We start from the raw sequence: 7,845 nt of genomic DNA, 5'->3' as shown, positions 1-7,845 counted from the left end.
ATTGACAAGCCGGGAGAGTTGGGTGTCAAAGTCTTGAGAAAGTTGGTGGCTTAACTACTTTCTAATTCACATAGTGAGTTCCTTTGGGACTCCTATGAAACAGACTATGACAAGACCCTTAATGATCTTATCTATTTGCTAAGATCAACTTCCTAAAACTTTATGGACATTGACAATGATGACATTGGATATCCAGTAAAGCTCTCTCTTCCCAATGGAAATGGATCAACCATAGTCAACTCGGTTGACCAAATGGTAATGAGAGAGGCTAAGTCTGAGATAGTCCTATTATCAAGGGTCCATAGGTATCTATTGCCAAAGGAAGGGGCATTGGTTGCGAAGCTGCCAAATTTACCTAAGGATGTTAAAGTCAATAAGTTTGACTCTACTTCAGGTAAATTCCATTGTCTAACTCTGTTAAGCTCCTATTTGGAGATTATATTACATAATGTGACTAGGTCACATGGTGATGTTATAAGAATCAAAGAAATGAGAGAAAGCTTCAAGGAAGTACATGCTGCTTCTGATCGCGAAGATGAATTTTGATCGCATCAGAATTTTGAAGCTGTTACTTAGGAGTTATGACACATTGCTTAGGAATAGATAACAACAAGGTCTTCATATGGATTTTAAGGATAAGTTTTTCCGCAAAGTTTTAAAATAAAAGGAAGTTTTTGATTTTATTTATTTTAAGTATCCTTACAATGGCATTTGTGAAAAATTATTGTTTGTATGATTCCATTGCTAGCAAAATTGGAAAGTGAATTTGATTCTTTCATTTGTGGTAATGTCTAAATTTACCAAATAAGGAAAGATTCTCATTACCCAAGTTTCAGTTGGATAGAAACTTGGAATCATGCAACTTGTATAGCATGATGAATGAGAACTTTCAAGCATTGGAAAATTAAGACTAACTACTAGTTCTCATGGATGTGTGAGTCAAGTAAAGGACTAAGGGATCAAGTACACATTCTGGTGCATTGATCAAGTCCACCACATAAAGATTGATAAGACTATTCGTCATGATTTACTAAAGTCTAGTAAATATGGTTATACTTACAGGCTTAAGTATAACTCTGAAGCATTGGAAAAATTTCAGTGTATGGCAGAACGAATAAGAAGAATCAAATTAGGCAGAAGGATAAAAGTTTCTCAAATCTAAAAAGATGGGAGAGTACTTTAGTATCATGTTATGTAATCATCTGAATGATTAAGAGACCTTATCAAAAATCATCCTCTAAGTGCATTCTGATGGCTTAGAAGAGGAGTTATGAATTGTTGAAGTGGTTAAATCAAGAAGATGATTCATACTTCGTTCCAAAAAAAAACAATTCTTAGAGTTATACTCTAAGATTTTAACTTGAGTGACATGTCTTAAAGAAGGTCTAAAACACTTGTCAAATGTAAGAGTAAAAGTTTCCTACTCTTGTACATTTGAAATTGGTAATTTGTGATGTTTTGGATAAAACAAAGTCCAACTTAGACCAATTGTGTGAAGTGTTTGTCTTGACAAAGAATCCGCACTATTATTTGACAAGATAATATTATATGTCAAGAGGACAGTGGGAGTCTTAAAGATCCTGAAAAGAATTTCAAGATCTAATCAAGTATAAAAACCTGTAATTTAACACTAGCACACGACGTGAGGTTTATAACCTATCGTATTGACATACTTTATTTCTGTGCCCATTCCAGTTAAATTTGGCTTTGCATATGAGTTCTTAGAGTTCTCAATTGGTTGCATAAGAACTTGGAAGCAATGGTAGGCCCTTGAGCTGCCATATGGCAAGAAATTAAGATTGAGTTCAGTCCATATGAGTTTGGATTTGTTATTATCCTTGTCTTGTGACTATGGTTTTGACAATTCACATGGATAAGAACACATACACCATAAAATCTAAGGGTCGTAAGGTTTTCTCTCCGATTCATGGAAATGATGGTGAGGAAACACTACCACCAAGTAGATTTGAAGCAGATGGCGAAGGTCTAAACAATTGAGACTATGATTACGACATTCCTTTTCATAGCTCTGAAATTGTTTAGACACACCTGTAAGCTATCCAATATAAGGTGTATGATATTGATAAAGTTTTATCAAAGCAATCTAGTATCAGAAATCTGAACTTTGGTAAAAAAGTCAATAAAGTATTGTCTTTCTAGAAGTTTAGCTGATTTATGAGTACATGTCAAAGCTAGTGGGAGCATAAGTGTTATGCTAATAATCATCATGTTAGTGGGAGCATGATAATTATGATAAAGGTTGCAAGTTAGCAATGTTAATTATATAAAACAAAGTTTCAATTGAAAAAAAAATTGTTTTGCTGTAATTAAGGGAGAGGAAAATTAACTTCACTTCAGTTTTAAAAGCTTAGATTGAGGTTCTAATCATACTTAGTCAAGGATATATATATAAATTTCATGTTGGAATGGCTCAACATAAGGAAATTCTATATATGGGTCTATTATTTGCGTTCTAAAATTTGATTACGATTACGGCATCCCTATTCATAATCTGAATTATAAGAACTTGGCAAATTGAAATGGAAATATTATAGCAAAAGACTGGTTTAGTCTTTATGTGAGACATCATGAATCGTGTCCCATATGCTTCGGATATAGGATCGATCACATGTGCTATATTCATCCTTTCTAAAATTTTCCAGGTGCATGGGGCATTAAGAAGGGAAAAGGTCTAGAATTGGATATGACTAAAAGGATTAAGCAATTGTCGAGGACAATCTAAGGTTTACCAAAAATTGGTTGCTCAAGGACAGTTGGAAGTATAGTGTTAATTCTGGAAGGTCCATATTGACATAATCTGTAAGGAGGCAACTCTTGTTCAGAAGTGAAAATCAAAACGGAATCTGGAAATGTTTCAAAGTTAGAAATTATTCAATCTGTGTGAGATTAGGTAACTTAATGCAAGAAGGATGTTTCCAAGGAGTTGATCTCCTTTGGAATGCTCTGTAATGTTTGTTGTCAAGTCTTTGTGACTTTGTGGATAATCATTACAAGAGGATTAATGCATATAAGTTTAGAATCTAACAAATTTCAGTAAATGACATGAATTTGGAATTCTTGCATTTGCAGTAAGGATTTGGGACTGTGAAATGAGAATCGTTGGAGTTATGTTCAATTGATCTATTTCACAAAGTAAAGATCATAGACAAACATAGTATGCATACTTGGTGTGTGGCATGACTAGTGTTTAGAAAACATAGTGTACATGCTTGGAGCATGGGACAACTAGTGTTTTAAATTCAAGAATAAAGTTGATTGCTAAAACAATATGCAATGAATAATGTGTAATCATATGGTGATAAATAAAAGGTGTTTTGTTTATATTCATAGGTTTGAGACCATATTAGATTCAATTATTCTTGTGTTTCATTTTTCATGTTTTGACTTCCAGAATAAACTAGGTCATTCTTCCCGAATGACTAAGTTATTCAAATCATCCACAGTCGGTCATATGTTGGAAGTAGATATGAATCAAGACTGTCATGGGTTGGGCTTGTAGAGGTCTAAGATGTTAGACAAGGTGTGCTACAACACTCATGAGTGCTCATAAGTTTTGAGTACTGGATTCAACCCGTGCTCATTTGAATCACTTCATGGATTTTATCACGAGTGATCATGAGACGATAATATCTTATATTCTTCAAACCTAGAGATATGAGTTGTTACTATAAGTTGGTTGTACATTGATTGCGCGAAAACGCATTGGTAACTCGATGTTATAAAACGTGCTTTTGTCTATGATTCAAGAAGTAGTAGAACAAGCCATATGAGTCGAAGTTTATCCATTCCTTTTACCTTCGGGATAAAAGCGATATATGTGGGCCCCTCGATGATTTGGTGATGACAAATGTAAGTGCTCGGCCGGGCCAGGACTAATTTGATTTGTTCAATTAGTCAGTCGTCATAAATCGGAAATCGGGAAACAACAAATGGACAGAGAGAATGATTTATAATCCATGTCTCAATCCATATGATATCTAGAATGGAGGAATATATGATCCCTTATCTAATGGACAAGTCATTGACAAAGGTCAGAGTTCATCTACAAGGTCAAAGTTCGACAGCGGCTTTTGAGAGCTACGATTGCCAGTTGGTTCCTGAAGTCATACGCAATAATAGTTTTAGACTTATCCAAGAGGGAGACTGTTGGATTAGTGTCTAAGTCCATAACTATAATTGGTATGTACTTGACCCGACTCGGCATGGTCCATTTGGGTTGCATGGCATCGGAACATTTGGATAGACCGTTTATGAGGAAAAGACATTTTGTGACATATTAGTATATTATAAGTTCTAATATATTAATATGAAATCATGTTATTTAATTAGTATTGATCAAGAATTAATTTGGACTTAATTTAGTGATAAAAAAGAGACTAATTAAATATATGGGGATTGATTGTGTAAATCATTCATTCTTATATATGTGGGCTTATGATCCAAGATTCCTTATGTTGGGTTTAACCCATGTGGTGATCCATGGATACTCCATGGAGGTTAAAACCCATGGAGCATAAGGAATGGGTAAAGTCATGAGTTACATGGTGTAACCCTAATAGCCATACTATATAAGAACCCCTTTAGTTCAAGAAATTGGCACTGGTGATACATATTTTGAGGGCTAGCCAATTTGAACATGTATGTCTTCTTCTCATGGTTATACCAAGAGTTCATGATGTTGTGTGAACCATTTGAGGTGTCACACTTGGGGCACTAGGCTCTCAAGCTTCATGGAGTCAAGCAACAACAACAAGGTATGTATTCTATCTATTTTATTATGTTAGTATCAATGTTTTTGGCATGCTAGTTAGGATAATACCTTGGATAATCATATTTGCATGTATAATAGAGAAAACATAGATCCAAGGTATTTAGGGTTGCATGTACATTTAGGAGTGTTAGAATGCTCAAAACCCAACATATAAATCCTCCCTATGTCGCTCGGGTTCCTGCACATCGTCAGGGCTACTAGGGGACCACGCCCCGTTGGGCAGAGGACCTCGAGAGGTGGAGGAGACAGCAAAAACAGCGTTCGCCATACGGCATGGAGCGAGGTTTCTATAACCTCAGTCACGGAGGTCTGGCAGACATGGCCCTCCCTGTCATGGTTTAGCAGATCGCGCATCTCGATGATCAGACCAGGGCATCGGCGAATCAGATCTTGGAGCTGGGGGCTGCTGCGGAGGTTAATGACAAACGTGCCCGATGACAAGATAGGGACTACCCCCGGACATGTAGTGTCATAAACCACCTCCAAGAGGACCTCACCACCGCACGAGTAGAAATGAGGGAGTACCAAGAGAGACACTCGGCCCTTGAAGAGAGGGTGATCGTGGCTGAGTGTTGGATAACGGAGATGCAGTCCTCCATGACTTCATCCCATGGTCCACAGGAGACCACCCGCCGCGAGTAGGGCTTATACTACTCACGTTTTGTGATCGATTAGATTTACGAGTAAGCGTTGGCGCTACTCTTGCCTGTATGTAGGTTTGACCCTACGAATAAGTGATTACACTATTCAAGGGGTGGTTATGTCGTCAAAATTTTTCCAAAATCGCAAAGCCGCTCACTACGTTGACTCAGAAGAGAGTGACTTTCAACTGGGAGGATAAACAAGAAATTGCCTTCCAAACGCTTAAACATGTCCTATGCAGTGCTCCAATCTTATCTCTCCTGGAAGGGACCGAAGACTTTGTGGTCTACTTTGATACGTCCAAGTAGGGTCTGGGATGTGTGCTTATACAAAGAGGGAAGGTCATTGCCTATGTGCGACAACCGTCATAATTCGAGTCGGTTCTAGATTTGACTAAACTTAGTTGCACGTATAGGCACGGCACATACTATACTTAGTAACTAGAAGCTAAGTTATAAACTACTAGAAACTTGGAAACAATTAGAAACGATGGATAGTGTACTTAGATTTCGCATTGATATGTGAATTCTACAACTACTTAACTTTAATAACTATCTATATTCGGGTCACTCTTTGACTCGAACACCTTTTCATGAATCATATACACACATCATGCACTTGACCTAGTAGTAGAAATTAGGTCAAAGTCTCCTAGAAACTTAAGTCAAAGCTGAAAGTCAAACATTATTTCTAACTTGAATAAGAGTTAGGAAACACAAAAATAATTTGAAGTCTCAAAGATTCAATTTATTTTGATATCCAAAGATGTATTAAACTCCAAAACCCTAAATGCCATAAAAACACATATTTATAAACTTTAACCTTAAAAATTCTATAAAAATAATTATGAAACTTATAATATTATTTTATAATAACTAAAATTATGAAAATATGATCAAGAAAATAAAAGTTTGGGTCATTAACATTTAAGCTTATTTTAAGAAATAAAAATTAAGAGTTTGTAAACAAATGTTGATTTAATGTGCATATTTTATAAAAATTTGAAAATTTATAGAATTTTTGAATGGATTTAATAAAAAAAATAAATGAAAGAGAGAGGGGGGTCTTTTTCCTCTTAAAATTTCGTCCTCCCTCTCCCATTATATCTCGTCCCCAAAAATCAAATCATTTCCCTTATCCTACACTCCTACACTCAACCATCTTCTTCACTTCTCTCTCTCTCACTCTTCAAATCCCCAACACCATTTTCTCTCTCCCTCACCCTAAACCACGAATTTTGGCAGCAAATTTCATCCATTTCTACTAAAAAACATCAACATTTGAAGTTGTTCTTGAGGTAAAAACGAAAATCCTTCATTCCCCCTTCAATCTTCCTTAAAAATCTCAAGTTTTCTTCCATATCTTCTTCTTCTACACCATTCTATGGATGGATTATTCAGATGCATGTTCATAACCACGATTTTTATGATTATGGTGATATTATTTCACCCAAACCAACATGCATGTGATGATCTTCAAGCTTAGAGGCTTGATCATCAAAGTTTGTTGTTAAAAAGCATTCAAATAGGTTCATAAAGGATTTATTCCCAAATAAATATCTAAAACTTATTTTCTTATCAAATCCGATTTTTCTCAGAATTCCATCAACAAAATGAGATGTTATTTAAATTGTCAGAAAATAATTCATTTTTCTTCAATTATTATAATTACTGCAAGAAAAAAGGTAAATAATTCATATAAAATACTTTCTAAGTTCTATAAATCATAGGTAAATTTGTGGATGATCCCTAAAGTGAATGATGATAGCTCAGTGAGTTTCATCGATTTTTGTTACTGTTTACTATGGTTTTGAATTTTATATTTGTTTAATTCAAGTAAAACGTAAAACCAGTTTAAGTAATGTGAAAAGGGTACCTAATAATTTTTCAGCTCTTACCCTATTTTTAAGACTCAGAAAAATATAGTTTTACTCATCCAAAATTCATTCAAATTTACCAGAAACTTTTACAATATATTAGGATGCTACAAACAAATTTTGATGGTTTGTCTCTTCTGCATGCTATTTTTATTCTAATTTCCCAAGATTTAATACAATTAAATCCACAAAAATCATAAAACTGGGTTAAACAGTTTAGAAATCCGTTTTTATATTTTTCCCAACTTCATAATGTTTAATAACAATACTACAAAAAGTTTGGGTAATTTTGGAAACTGTTTTCTATTTATCCCTATTTTTATTCAAATAAATGCACAAAAATCATAAAATTGGGTTAAACTATTTAGAAATCTATTTTTATATTTTTCTCAACTTAATTGTGTGTAATGGCAGTATAATAAAAAGTTTGGGGATTTTTCTTAACTGATTGCTGTTTTTCATGAATTTTTATATATTTAGAGAATTAAATATAAGAAAAATGGTTATACATATCTATAATCCATGAAAATTTATC

This window comes from Lactuca virosa, chromosome 3 (assembly GCF_052849685.1).
Source record: "Lactuca virosa cultivar CGN04683 chromosome 3, Lactuca_virosa_CGN04683_v6, whole genome shotgun sequence".
In the NCBI taxonomy this organism is placed as follows: domain Eukaryota; kingdom Viridiplantae; phylum Streptophyta; class Magnoliopsida; order Asterales; family Asteraceae; genus Lactuca; species Lactuca virosa.
The sequence above is the reverse complement of the archived record's forward strand: the minus strand, read 5'-3'. Positions refer to the sequence as shown.